The sequence below is a fragment of the Aethalodelphis obliquidens genome, unplaced genomic scaffold (assembly GCF_003676395.1).
Source record: "Aethalodelphis obliquidens isolate GAN/ISIS:26980383/991018 unplaced genomic scaffold, ASM367639v1 scaffold71, whole genome shotgun sequence".
Taxonomy (NCBI): domain Eukaryota; kingdom Metazoa; phylum Chordata; class Mammalia; order Artiodactyla; family Delphinidae; genus Aethalodelphis; species Aethalodelphis obliquidens.
The window spans coordinates 7,757,315-7,772,945 of NW_020838015.1; the positions used below are offsets into that span (position 1 = coordinate 7,757,315).

Sequence of the window (15,631 nt, forward strand, 5' to 3'; positions counted from 1 at the left end):
CATTAACACCCCACTTTCACCAATGGACAGATCATCCAAAATGAAAATAAATAAGGAAACACAAGCTTTAAACGATACATTAAACAAGATGGACTTAACTGATATTTATAGGACATTCCATCCAAAAACAACAGAATACACTTTCATGTCAATTGCTCATCGAACATTTGCCAGGAAGGATCATATCTTGGGTCACAAATCAAGCCTTGGTAATTTAAGAAAACTGAAATCGTATCAAGTATCTTTTCCAACCACAATGCTATGAGACTAGATATCAATTACTGGAAAATATTTGTAAAAAATACAAACACATGGAGGCTAAACAATACACTACTTAATAACCATGAGATCACTGAAGAAATCAAAGAGGAAATCAAAAAATACCTAGAAACAAATAACAATGAAAACACGATGACCCAAAACCTATGGGATGGAACAAAAGCAGTTCTAAGAGGGAAGTTTATAGCAATACAATCCTACCTCAAGAAACAAGAAACATCTCAAATAAACAACCTAACCTTACACCTAGAGCAATTAGAGAAAGAAGAACAAAACAAATCCCCAAAGTTAGAAGAAGGAAAGAAATCATAAACATCAGATCAGAAATAAATGAAAAAGAAATGAAGAAAACAATAGCAAAGATCAATAAAACTAAAAGCTGGTTCTTTGAGAAAATTTTAAAAATTGAGAAAACATTAGCCAAACTCATCATGAAAAAAAAAGGGAGAAGACTCAAATCAATAGAATTAAAAATGAAAAAGGAGAAGTAACAGCTGACACTGCAGAAATACAAAGGATCATGAGAGATTACTACAAGCAACTATATGCCAATATAATGGACAACCTGGAAGAAATGGACAAATTCTTAGAAAAGCACAACCTGCCAGAACTGAATCAGGAAGAAATAGAAAATATGAACAGACCAATCACAAGCACTGAAGTTGAAACTGTGATTAAAAATCTTCCAACAAACAAAAGCCCAGGACCAGATGGCTTCTCGGGCAAATTCTATCAAGCATTTAGAGAAGGGCTAACATCTATCCTTCTCAAACTCTTCCAAAATATAGCAGAGGGAGGAACACTCCCAAACTCATTCTACGAGGCCACCATCACCCTGATACCAAAACCAAACAAAGATGTCACAAAGAAAGAAATCTATAGGCCAATATCACTGATGAACATAGATGCAAAAATCCTCAACAAAATACTAGCAAACAGAATCCAACAGCACATTAAAAGGATCATACAACATGATCAAGTGGGGTTTATCCCAGGAATGCAAGGACTCTTCACTATACGCAAGTCAATCAATGTGATACACCATATTAACAAAGTGAAGGAGAAAAACCATATGATCATCTCAATAGATGAAGGAAAAGCTTTCGACAAAATTCAGCACCAATTTATGATAAAAACCCTCCAGAAAGTAGGCATAGAGGGAACTTATCTCAACATAATAAAGGCCATATATGACAAACTCACAGCCAAGATCGTTCTCAATGGTGAAAAACTGAAACCATTTCCTCGAAGACCAGCAACAAGACAAGGTTGCCCACTCTCACCACTATTATTCAACATAATTTTGGAAGTTTTAGACACAGCAATCAGAGAAAAAAAAGAAATAAAAGGAATCCAAATCAGAAAAGAAGTAAAGCTGTCACTGTTTGCAGATGACATGATACTATACATACAGAAGCCTAAAGATGCTACCAGAAAACTACTAGAGCTAATCAATGAATTTGGTAAAGTAGAAGGATACAAAATTAATGCACAGAAATATTTTGCATTCCTATACACTAATGATGAAAAATCTGAAAGAGAAATTAAGGAAACACTCCCATTTACCACTGCAACAAAAAGAATAAAATACCTAGGGATAAACCTACCTAAGGAGACAAAAGACCTGCATGCAGAAAACTATAAGACACTGATGAAAGAAATTAAAGATGATGCAAACAGATGGAGAGATAAATCATGCTCTTGGATTCGAAGAATAAACATTGTAAAAATGACTATACTACCCTAAGCAAACTACAGATTCAGTGCAAACCCTATCAAACTACCAATGGCATTTTTCACAGAACTAGAAAAAAAAAGTCACAATTTGTATGGAAACACAGAAGACCCACAATAGCCAAAGCAATCTTGAGAAAGAAAAACGGAGCTGAAGGAATCAGGCTCCCTGACTTCAGACTACACTACAAAGCTACAGTAATCAAGACAGTATGATACTGGCACAAAAACAGAAATATAGATCAATGGAACAGGACAGAATGCCCAGAGATAAACCCACGCACATATGGTCACCTTAGTTTTGATAAAGGAGGCAAAAATATACAATGGTGAAAAGACCTCCTCTTCAATAAGTGCTGCTGGGAAAACTGGACAGCTACATGTAAAAGAATGAGATTAGAACACTCCCTAACACCATACACAAAAATAAGCTCAAAATGGCTTAAAGACCTAAATGTAAGGCCAGACAGTATAAAACTCTTAGAGGAAAACATAGGCAGAACACTCTATGACATAAATCACAGCAAGATCCTTTTTGACCCACCTCCTAGAGAAATGGAAATAAACAAATGTGAGGTAATGAATCTTAAAAGCTTTTGCACAGCAAAGGAAACCATAAACAAGATGAAAAGATAACCCTCAGAATGGGAGAAAATATTTGCAAATGAAGCAACTGACAAAGGATTAATCTCCAAAATTTACAAGCAGCTCATGCAGCTCAATATGAAAAAAACAAACAACCCAATCCAATAATGGGCAGAAGACCTAAATAGACATTTCGCAAAAGAAGACATACAGATTGCCAACGAACACATGAAAGGATGCTCAACATCACGAATCATTAGAGAAATGCAAATCAAAACTACAGTGAGATATCACCTCACACCAGTCAGAATGGCCATCACCAAAACATCTACAAACAATAAATGCTGGAGAGGGTGTGCAGAAAAGGGAACCCTCTTGCACTGTTGGTGGGAGTGTAAATTGATACAGCCACTATGTAGAACAGTATGGAGGTTCCTTAAAAAACTAAAAATAGAACTACCATACGACCCAGCAATCCCACTACTGGGCATATACCCTGAGAAAACCATAATTCAAAAAGCATCATGTACCACAATGTTCATTGCAGTTCTATTTACAATAGCCAGGAAATGGAAGCAACCTAAGTGCCCATCGACAGATGAATGGATAAAGAAGATGTAGCACATATATACAGTGGAATATTACTCAGCCATAAAAAGAAACGAAATTGAGTTATTTGTAGTGAGGTGGATCGACCTAGAGTCTGTCATACAGAGTGAAGTAAGTCAGAAAGAGAAAAACAAATACCGTATGCTAACACATATATATGGAATCTGAGAAAAAAATGGTTATGAAGAACCTAGGGGCAGGACAGGAATAAAGACGCAGACGTAGAGAATGGACTTGAGGACATGGGGAGGGGCAAGGGTAAGCTGGGACAAAGTGAGAGAGTGGCATGGACTTATATACACTACCAAATGTAAAACAGATAGCTAGTGGGAAGCAGCCGCATAGCACAGGGAGATCAGCTCGGTGCTTTGTGACCACCTAGAGGGTGGGATAGGGAGGGTGGGAGGGAGATGCAAGAGGGGGGAGATATGGGGATATATGTATATGTATAGCTGATTCACTTTTTTATAAAGCAGAAACTAACACACCATTGTAAAGCAATTATACTCCAATAAAGATGTTAAAAAATATTAAATTAAATTTTTTTAAAAATTAAAAATAAGGTTATTTTGGCTTTACAAAATACTAGGTATCCCATCCTACAGGCAGGTACAAAGATAAAATGGGAAGAGTACAAATATTTTATTTATATCTATTAATTTCTGGAAGATTCATTCTCTTATGTGGTGTCTAGACATACTCTGGAAAATTTAACTGTAAGGTGGCCAAGTTCTTGGGTTATCAGTCCATCATTTTCCTTCAACCTTTGTGAGAGTAGGTTGGATATTTCTTTCTTAAAAGTATTTTTTGAGGGCTTCCCTGGTGGCGCAGTGGTTGAGGGTCCGCCTGCAGATGCAGGGGACGCGGGTTCGTGCCCCGGTCCAGGAGGATCCCACATGCCGCGGAGCGGCTGGGCCCATGAGCCATCGCTGCTGAGCCTGCGCATCCGGAGCCTGTGCTCCGCAACGGGAGAGGCCACAACAGTGAGAGGCCCACGTACCGCAAAAAAAAAAAAAAAAGTATTTTTTGAAAGGAAATCTTGCTTTAGAGATTACTTTGCTGCTTTCTTTTGGATCTCACCACCACCACCTCAAGTTAAGAAGGGGAGTCCCAAGATAACTCAGAATAATGGAGGTTGCCTTTCAGATGGGGAGGCTGACATCTGTTTCTTCCCCAGCTGCTGAGCTGCAGAAATTCACAGACCAATCCTGTCTCTTGGGTGCAACTTGAGAGAGTTGTTGGTAAAACTTGTCCTCAGGACTTTGGAGTGTTGGTGAAGATAATGACTGATGACTTCTCCCACCTAGATGAACTTGTAGAGCAGAGGCTGGTATAGCAGCCTGAAATGGCAAGATGAAGAAAGAGCAGTGGTGAAGACAGTTTGCATGTCCAGAGTTTGGTGGAGTGAGAGGGTTTGGGTTTTCCCAGGGGCCAAGTGGATGTCACAGAAGGCATCCAGCTGGAAGAATCTTAAAGGGTCTTGACCCAAGTGGACAATCTGTCAGGTGAGGACACTAGGGGTAGGGGTAACCCCTGTGGTAGAAACTGAGGCAGTAAGTAAGTGAGCTGAGGAGTAAACACTGAGGAATTCAGTGCTCTTGGGATCATGGACCATCAGAATGACCCTATATTCCCTCTGGTACTCTTCCGTACTGCTAAACCTGTGCAAAGATCTTGCTGTTATTAATGTCTTGGTTTCACTCATTTGCATTATAAGGTTCCTGGGGATGCTTGTCACCTTGTTTTGTTCAAAATGTAGTCTGTGAAGTTTTTCTTTTGCTATCATAATGGTTCTATTTTTAAGACAGTATTTAGAGAAATCAAATCTACACCATCATCACCTTGCCATGACCTGTTAGCCTAATACTGACTTTTTGAAGAAACAGTGCTAGTTGACTTGTAGAATGTCCCATGTTCCATGTCATCTGATTGTTTCCTATGATCTCATCTCAACTTTTCTTTTCTCTCCTGTATTTTCTACAGACTTGAAGTTAGGTACAGAAGTTTGATCAGTTTTAGGTTAAGCATTTTTTTAAATTTATTTATTTTATTTTTGGCTGCATTGGGTCTTTGTTGCTGTGCACAGGCTTTCTCTAGTTGCAGCAAGCGGGGGCTACTCTTCGCTGCGGTGTGCGGACTTCTCGTTGCGGTGGCTTCTCTTGTTGCAGAGCACGGGCTCTAGGTGCGCGGGCTTCAGTAGTTGTGGCATGTGGGCTCAGTAGTTGTGGCTCATGGGCTCTAGAGCGCAGCCTCAGTAGTGGCACATGGGCTTAGTGGCTCCGCAGCATGTGGGATCTTCCCGGACCAGGGCTCGAACCCGTGTCCCTTGCATTGGCAGGCGGATTCTTAACCACTGCACCACCAGGGAAGCCCAGGTTAAGCATTTTTAACACAAATACTTAATAACTGCCAAGAATATTTCATAGGTGCTACTATGCAACCCCCTATTAAGGATGCAATTAGCAAATAATTTGTAGAATAACATTTTGGTTCTATGTGAGCATCTTGTTCAAACAACCTTTTATCAAATGCATTTAACATCTGCTACGGACTGAATGTGTCCCCCCCAAATCCATATGTTGAAATCCTAACCCTCAATGTGATAGTGTTAGGAGGTGGGGCCTTTGGAAGTTGATTAGGTCAGGAGGGTGGAGCCTCATGAATGGGATTGCTGCCCTAGTAAGAAGAGACCAGAGGGCTAGCTTGCTCCTTTTCCACCATGTGAGGATACAACAAGAAGTTCAGCTAGCTACAACCCAGAAGTGGGCCCTCACCAAGAACCCAACCATACTGGCACCATGAGCTCCAATTTCCAGGCTCCAGAACTGTGAAAAATAAAGTTCTGTTGTTGATAAGCCACTCAGTTTATGGCATTTTGTTTTAACAGCTTAAGCTGACTAAGGTAACATCTCTTGAGGTTCCTTACCTGAATCAATTATCTAATTCTTTCTCTATTTATTGGGTGGCATTCTTCTATAAATAATTGCTGTAGTGAATACTGTGTTGCTCCACTCAAATCTCTTTTTTGGGGCCAATACATTATCCCCCAGTTTCTGGGAAAATCAGCTACTGACCTCACAGCTATCTCTCTCATTGGGAACTGCCCTCAGCTACAGGCAACTGCCTCACTCAAAGTTATGCCCTCACCTCCCCACCTCTGCTCAGGGAGCAGGCAGTATTAAATGAGTGTCTTATGCAGGAACACAAAGGTCCAGCCTTCCATTTGGGACAACTCTGAAGGGCCATCCCAGCTCCAGAGCTCCCTGTAAGACTGTCTGAGGCCTCAGTTGCAACTGCATTGAGGGTAAATTCTCCCTCTGTCCAATCCTATCTTCCTCAACCTCTTACAGATGTTTCTCCCCAATAAACCTTCTGTATGTAACTTTCCATTTTTGTTAACCCAGAACTCATTCTAAGACAACGACAAAGAGCTTTCTTCTCTTTTTCTTTCATCTTTTTTTCATTTGACTGTTTTTGGAGTATCAGTATGAACTCATGGTTTTGTATTTATTTAATGTATTACAACAAATTGCAGCCATTTTCATCTTGGTGCTCAAATGATCAAATGTGGCCAGTGAAGGCCCTTCATGATGCCTCCTATGTCCTTTAGACATTAATCTTTTATTTATTTATTTATTTATTTTGCGGTACGTGGGCCTCTCACTGCTGTGGCCTCTCCTGTTGCAGAGCACAGGCTCCTGACGCGCAGGCTCAGCGGCCATGGCTCACGGGCCTAGCCGCTCTGCGGCATGTGGGATCTTCCCGGACTGGGGCACGAACCTGTGTCCCCTGCATTGTCAGGCGGACGCTCAACCACTGCGCCACCAGGGAAGCCCTAGACATTAATCTTTAAGTGTGTCTTTTCTAGCACAAGAAGATAACCTATGCTCATCATGTATTCTTCTAGGTCCAGACCCAGAATCAGATATTTCTCTAAAAATCTCTGGTTCCCTTTTAGTGGGAATGGTGGTTAAAGATCAAGATCTGGGCACTAGGGATAAAATGTTTTCTTTTAATTTCATTTTCTAAATGTCTTTTTGCTGGTATACAGAAATACAATTTACTTTTGCATAGACATTTCACTATGGTCACATTAGAATTAGAACCAAGTTCTCCTGAATCTCAGTCTCTATTAGTTAGAAATATTTTCAGCTGCAAATAATGGGAAGCTGACTCACAATGGCCTGGGAAAAACAAGATGTTTAGTTAGCTCCTCTAATAAGGAGTCTGATGATAGCCAGTCTGGGACTGATGCAATGGCTCAATAATCCTGTCAGGGACCCAGATTGTTACTATTTAACCACTTCTTAGTTTGTTCTCATGTTTCTTTTCTTGTTCTTACAAAATGACTGGGCTCCTACCAGATATTATCTATATTCTAGGCAAAAATAAGCAAAGATAAAGAGGTTAATGGTAAAAAAGTTTTCTCCTTTCCAGGCTTTGTTTTTTTTAATTTGAGAAAGATGCCCTCTCCATATAATTCCACTTAATCATTAATGGACAGAACTGTCACGAGTCCAACTCAATATAAGGTAGGTGAGAAAACTGAGGGGTTTTATTTCTTAACTTCCAATAACTGTTAAAAGGAGGGAAAGTTAGAAGGAGTCAAGAATGGATGTTGAAAGTACCTCTTGTGGTATCTGCACTAAAGCCAACATTCTTCCCACTAGATAATTCCGTTAGGTAAAACTTTGACAAAGTGTGACAAAGCTTGATTCATGTAAAAAAGGATTCCTTTGAACAAAAAGACCTCAAAGTACTTATATTTAGTATGTGTATCTGAAGACAAGATACGCTATAAAAAATGTGATCCTTGTTCACTGGAGAAGAATTTTTATTTAGTTTTCTCAATATAACTGAGGTATAATATTAACATCATGTAAGAAAAAATTCTAACAAAAGATTAATTACTTGTTTTGGACCAACTATCCCAGGGAAAACAACTAGAAAACCTGGGGAAAATATAAAAACAACTGTTTGAAGGCATCATAGAATCATAGGCATTAAGACTTTGTACAGCTAAGACCCAGAAGTAGAAGGAAGCCAAGAACGGCTGGCTTTCCTCTCAAAGTGATCACCATTCTGCGCATTCTACAAGTGAGAGCTGCAACTCAGCGATTTCAGCACTCTCGTGGTCGTTGAAAGTTCAGGGCATGCCAATGCAGAGAGGTCTTTATAAACACTCCAAGATTTTAACTGGAATAAGTGTGAACTGAAATAGATCATTCCTAGGAACGAAGCTTGGACTTAAATTAGCTCAATACCTGACTGGATTAAGGTGGGAGGTCACAAATAAATTAATATCAGGAATGAAAAAGGGAATATCACCACAGATCTTATAGACACTAAAAAGGTCATTAGAAAAGATTATGAAAAGCTTTTACTAAAAATATGAAACTGAGATGCAATGAGCTAAATTCTAAGGAAATATTGTAACAAACTGACACATGAGTAGAGAATCTAAATTTTCCTGCATCTATTTATAAACATTTAATCCATAATTTAAAACTTTTCCATACAGAAAACTCAAGGTTCACATGGCTTACTTGACAAATTTTATCAGGGAGCTAAGGAAGAACTAACACCAATATTACACAAACTCTTCCAAAGAAAAGGAACTCTTTCAGGGCTTCCCTGGTGGCGCAGTGGTTGAGAGTCCACCTGCCGATGCAGGGGACACGGTTTGTGCCCCGGTCCGGGAAGATCCCACATGCCGTGGAGTGGCTGGGCCCGTGAGCCATGGCCGCTGAGCCTGCGCGTCCGGAGCCTGTGTTCCACAACGGGAGAGGCCACAACAGTGAGAGGCCCGCGTACCGCAAAAACAAAACAAAACAAAAAGAAAAGGAACTCTTTCAAAGAGAAGAATGAAGGGCACCTTTTCCATCTCGTTTTATGAGGTCAGCATTACTTTGATCCAAAAGCTGACAAGAACATTACAAGAAAGGAAAATTTAGTTCAATCTTTTTCATGACTTTCTAAATGAAACATTAGTAAATTAACTCCATAAATATATTAAAAGATAATAGGTCATTAGTAAACTGGGTTTATTCTGGGAATGTAATATTCATAAATCAATGAATGCAATGTTATAATGATAGAATAAAGAAGAAAAATCACATCTCAATAGATACAGAGAAGGCATTTAATAAATGTAACATCCATTCATATTAAAGCCTCTTTGCAAACCAGGGATAGAAGGAATCTTTCTTCAACTGGTAACTGTTATCTATAGAAATTCTATAGCAAGGATTTTTTTCTTCCAAATGTGACAGGTTATCTTCTCTCATACCAATTCTTTGGCTGATAGAAACTATGAAAACTAGACAAAACACCAAAAGATCACAGCTTTTTAAAGGCATCAGAGATAAAGCAAGGAAACCAGCATTAGAGAGGTCTAGATGATTAAGTAAAGGGAAACACACTGAGGTGAGCTGCTTCTTTCTCCCTTGAGGCATTTGTCAGTTCCTAAGCTGTGTGGAGCCAAGGTGAAGAGCCAAGGTGAAGAGCAGAAAATAGCGATTCATAGCTTTGAGAAGTCTCATGAAGTAGGGCACAAAAATTGGATTTACTGCTTGTTATTAAGGCAGCCAAGACTTGAAGGTCAAGATCCAACAAAAAAAAAAGGAACCACAGAAAACTGAGCTCCAAATTGTGAGCATAGTTCAATTTCTAAACTACACAAGACAAGATGTCATGAAGTCAAGCAGAAAGCAGCAACTAAAAAGCTAAAAACTTAAGCAGAGCTTTTGGAAGTCTCATAGTAATAGAGACAAAAACTAGAAAACTAGAGATCAGGGTCTACCAGGCTTTCAGGTAAAAATCCTGAATGGCTTTGTCCTAGGAGAGGCAAACCAGTTATACATCAGCCCTCATGAAGATGAAATAGATTCTCAGATCATCTTAATCCTTTTCTAAAATTTATTTATTTATTTATTTAATTTATTTTTGGCTGCGTTGGTTCTTCATTGCTTCGCACGGGCTTTCTCTAGTTGCGGCGAGCAGGGGCTACTCTTCGTTGAGGTGCGTGGGCTCCTCATTGTGGTGGCTTCACTTGTTGCTGAAGCACGGGCTCTAGGAGCATGGGCATCAGTAGTTGTGGCACGTGGGCTCAGTAGTTGTGGCTCACGGGGTCTAGAGTGTAGGCTCAGTAGTTGTGGCGCATGGGCTTAGTCGCTCCACAGCATGTGGGATCTTCCCAGACCAGGGCTCGAACCCATGTCCCCTGCATTGGCAGGCAGATTCTTAACCACTGCGCCACCAGGGAAGCCCTCATCTTAATCCTTGATGGACCAAGGTTATCTGCTTCTACTATATCTGGCCCCCAGAAGAAAAGTAAATTATTTCTAGAGGATGAAACATTATCCAGAGAAAATTTTTAAAACACTTCATATACAATTTCTGGCATTCAACAACAAAAAAATATCACAGGCATGCCATGAATCAGATGAAGGAAACCAAGATAAAACAGGTGATATAAATAAACCCAATAGTGATCCAAATATTTGAGTTATCAGACACAACTTTAAAAAAAAAAACTATGATTACTATGTTCAAGAAATTAGGTGACAGGGACTTCTCCAGCAGTCCAGTGGTTAAGACTTCACCTTCCAAAGCAGGAGGTGCAGGTTTGATCCCTGGTCAGGGAGCTGAGATCCCACATGCCTCGCAGCCAAAACAACCAAAACATAAAACAGAAGCAATATTGTAACAAATACAATAAAAACTTTTAAAATGGTCCACATAAAAATAAAATGAAATTAGGTGACAAAATTATTGACATTAGAAAGAATCACATGGGGATTCTAGAACTAAAAAACACAGCTTAAATTAAGCACTAAGTAGATGTTAGATATAGCATAATAGAAGTTTAGTGAACTGGAAATGAGTTAGCAGAGACTATTCAGGCTGGAGCATTATGAAAAAAAGGAATGAAAAATAATGGAAGAGTGTAAGAGACATGGAACATGGTGTAAAGGTTCAATATATGTTTAATTGGAAGGAATACCAGATTGAAAAGACACCAGAATTGACAAATGATATCAAGCCACTGACTCAAAAAGCTCTACTAATCTCAAACAGAATGAATACAAAGGAAATCATAACTAGGCACATCATAGTCAAACTGCTGAAAACAAAAGAGAAAAAAGGAAAATCTAATTGCAGCCAGAGAAAAAAGGCACATTACATTCAAAGGAGAAACAATAAGAACGGCAACTGACTTTTCAACAAATACAATGAAATGATATCTTTAAAGTGCTGAAATAAAATAACTGCTAACTTAGAATTCTATTCTCAAGGAAAATATCCTTTTAAACGAAGATGAAATAAAGCTGATTTCAGAAAAACCAAAATTGATATAATTAATTGCCAGCAGACCTACACTAAAATAAACACTAGAGGGATTTCTTAAAGTTAGGAAATAATGATGCTTAAAAAATAAAAAGTGAAAGCGTTATGAAGAATAAAGAGTAAATATGTGGATAAAACTATATGAACACTGACTGTATTAAGCAATTATAATAATGCATAGAGAGACTTAAAATATATGTAGAATTAAAATTCAGGTCAACAATAGTATAAATGATAAGAGGGGATTGACCTAAAATATTTTCTATCATTGAATTGTGGAAGAAGCAGTAAAAGTATTAATCTACAGAAGACATAAATTGAGGCATGTATGTCGTAATCTCTAGGGTAACCACTAAAATAATAATTAGGGGGCTTCCCTGGTGGCGCAGTGGTTGAGAGTCCACCTGCCGATGCAGGGGACATGGGTTCGTGCCCCGGTCTGGGAAGATCCCACATGCCGCAGAGCGGCTGGGCCTGTGAGCCATGGCCACTGAGCCTGCGCATCTGGAGCCTGTGCTCCACAATGGGAGAGGCCACAACAGTGAGAGGCCCGCGTACAGCAAAAAAAAAAAGAAAAAAGAATAATTAAAGACTGCAAAACTAACAGGGCAATAGAAGGGAAATGGAATGATAAAAGTTAATCAAGGGACTTCCCTGGTGGTGCAGTGGTTGGGACTCCGTGCTTCCAGTGTAGGGGACATGGGTTCGATCCCTGGTCGGGGAACTAAGATTCCGAATGCCATGTGGCACAGCCAAAAATTAAAAAAAAAAAAAAAGTTAATTGATTCATCTAGACAAATTATCCAATCTCTCAGATTCCTTCAGCCCTTCATGGTACCAGTCTTGGGAGAAGCCTTACTATTTCCATGAAGTGTCACATTTTTACATGCACCTGACTTTCTCCAAAAGTCCTCTATCTGGTACACTGAATGATGATAAAATCTGAGGGGTTGGGCTGCATCAGCTGCCACAGTGGTGTCCGGATTTGAGGGGCCCTCTCTTGTCCCTTTCTTTTCATCTTTAAAGCTCAAAAGTAGGGTTTCCCTGGTGGCGCAGTGGTTGACAGTCTGCCTGCCGATGCAGGGGACACAGGTTCGTGTCCTGGTCCGGGAAGATCCCACATGCCGCGGAGCGGCTGGGCCCGTGAGCCATGGCCGCTGAGCCTGCACGTCTGGAGCCTGTGCTCCACAACGGGACAGGCCACAACAGTGAGAGCCCAGTGTACCGCAAAAAAAAAAAAAAAAAGCTCAAAAGTAGAGTAAACGAGAGATCTAACAACAGGCAGCCTTGTCTCTCAGCCTCAATTTTTCATAGTGACACAGCCAAATTATCTGCCCATTCAGGTGTGCATCTGTGGCCCCCAGACATTTTAACTACACAGTGACTAGCCACCAAGAAGCAAATGAACTGCCCATTCAGCAGTGTTTCTGGGACCTATAGACATTGTGGCCATACAATCATAAGGCCATAAGTTCACATGGCCTGCCAGTTCAGGGGCATTTGTGGCCCACAGAAAATGAGGCCATTCAATCATTAGCACTACTGGTGATTTGTCCTCAACCCCAGAGAGGATGCTTCCCACCCCTCAAGTGAAACAGTTCAACTTTTCTGCCATGTTCACTCCACATTAGGTACCACTGTCAGGCAAAGGGCTCAATCACCAGCAAGCATCATTGAGGCAGGCTGGGTCACAGACACATGGATCAGCACAAAGCACAAGTCTCACATTCTCTCGTTATCCTGTAGAGAGACATGCTTGGGTTGGGTGCAGCTGGACCAGGACCACCCCTGACAATCTTCCTTTTCACAGCATGAGCATGAAAGTGCCACTGTAAGCAGAGGAAAAGTATTTGAGCTCAGGTGCCAGATGTTCAGGGGAATGCTGAAAATGACAGCTGCCCAGCAACCTTGTGGGAAGTTGAGATCATGAGCAGCCCCTCACTCTATCTGGGGGAGGAGGAGCCACTGGTCCCGCCTAGCCCACTGTCAGGCCACCCAGAGAAAGCCTCTTATTATTCCACGTATAATCCTTTTTGTCTCCCAACACGTTCTTTGGAAAGAGTTCTATGGTGAAATACATTTGGAAAATGCTGTATTTTTTTTTACCTTTTTTTTTTTTTTTTTTTTTTGGGGTACGGGGGCCTCTCACTGCTGTGGCCTCTCCCGTTGCGGAGCACAGGCTCCGGACGCGCAGGCTCAGTGGCCATGGCTCACGGGCCCAGCCGCTCCACGGCATGTGGGATCTTCCCGGACCGGGGCACGAACCCACGTCCCCTGCATCGGCAGGCGGACTCTCAACCACTGCGCCACCAGGGAAGCCCCTGGAAAATGCTGTATTTTACAGACCTTTTGGGAGATCTATATAGTATCCTACCTACATAGTATCCTAGTGGTTGTAGAAGTCTCTCCATTAAAAAAAATAACACATCTAAACAATGTTTCCCAAGTTTTTATGATCATAGAACCTTTTACTCACATCATGATTGTTAATAAGCTAGAGAACCAGTGTTTCATGGAAGACATTTTGTGAAATGCTGACCTAGGGCAGGCATAGCAAATACGTTTCAACATAATTACCAACTCTGATTGGTAGAGGTAGACTAGAACATACTGTTGAGAAGAATTCTAAGAGCCTGTCTGACCTTGACCAGAAAGAGTAACATTATTTTTTTTGAATTTTATTTTATTTTTTTATACAGCAGATTCTTATTAGTTATCTATTTTATACATATTAGTGTATATATGTCAATCCCAATCTCCCAATTCACATTATTGACAAACGATAGCTGCCGTGTATGTAGAATATAATGGCAGCATAAGGGCAACAGATTTGCCAGTCTTGATCTAGGTTCTCTAGCTTTATTTTCTCTGGCAAAAGATTCCTCTAGGTCAGAATCGGTGACTTAAGAATTCCTCCAACAGGAACACAACTTGGGAAATGTGAGTCTTCATTCATTATAATTTGCTCATGTTCACTGAGTCTTTACTGAGTAGACTGGTCCCTCAGGAAGGGAAGAAAATTCTTTCCATTGAAAGGAATGCTCTCAGAGGTGTCATATAAAATAAATCCTGGAATCCATCTCCAAGCTCAATACCCAGGAGGATGCTCTTTACCCGAATGCCCCCATGACTACAGCCTTGGCCTCTGAGGTCAGGGGCATTTGGGCAGAATCTAGGAATTTCTCCCAACTCTGAAGCCTCCTTGGCCCTAACACCTATGAATGTTTTGGGCTTCTCCACTGTGAAGCTGCTCAGGGCTTTGGAGGCCAGTACTTTGCACTTGAGGATCTGCTGTCTGAGATGTGGGTCTGTGTGTATGTACCCGCACATCTATAAGAACATACATGTACAAGTGTGTACAAAGATAGTGGGGAGCACAAATTAGGGCTCACTTGATATCCATAGGGTCCAGGGCCAGGAGAAGAAGACAATTCCATGACACAAACTACTGTTGCTTGCCTCAGCAGTTGATGCTTCAGTTTGCAGAGTGACACTGGAGACATCGGCAGGGATCAACTTCAGTCTGGAAGGAGGAAAAGGGAGACAAATCTTTCAATTTTAATGGGATTTTCAAAGATGTGCCAGGTATTGTCTGTTGGCACTCTGCGACATTCCCATTCCCATCCCCTCTCCTGTATTGCCGGGGCTGGAAGCATTGAGATTACATTTCTCAGACTTGCTTGCCAATGTGACCTCTCTGCATGAAATTTGGAAGGAAGAAGGGAGTTAGAAACCATACTTTTCCTCTAGCAGGAAGAGTAGGCAAGTATTTTTCAGCAGATGTGAGTTTTGTTTGGTTTTAATTTTATTTAAGTATAGTTGATTTACAATGTTGTATTAATTTCTGCTGTAAGCAGATGTGAGTTTTGCAGCACCTGCTAGACTCCTTGCTATGCTAATCACCCAACCACCCTGGGGCCATGGGACACCTGTGCTGTCAGCAATGGTTTTCTGCAGTTTTTTGACCTCTGGGTCTCAGAAAAAACTTCCTGACTTTCTGTACCATGGTGATCCTGAAAGCTAGTGGTGGCTCCTGACTTGTGCTCCTCCATTCTCTTTCTCACTTCCAGGAATG

At 40.7% G+C, this 15,631-nt stretch overlaps 1 long non-coding RNA gene across 3 annotated transcripts in view; it reads right to left on the bottom strand.

Annotated features, from left to right (window-relative positions):
* The window catches only part of LOC113611848 (uncharacterized), a 116,703-nt gene extending 101,343 nt beyond the window's left edge, over window positions 1–15,360 (bottom strand). For 2 of the 3 annotated variants that reach the window (XR_003429632.1, XR_003429633.1), the window contains exon 1: window positions 14,949–15,117. This is a non-coding gene — a long non-coding RNA (uncharacterized LOC113611848). Of the gene's footprint in view, window positions 1–14,948 lie in introns of all 3 variants that reach the window. The other variant, XR_003429631.1, reaches the window with a different exon arrangement.
* Window positions 15,361–15,631: the final 271 nt, after the last annotated feature.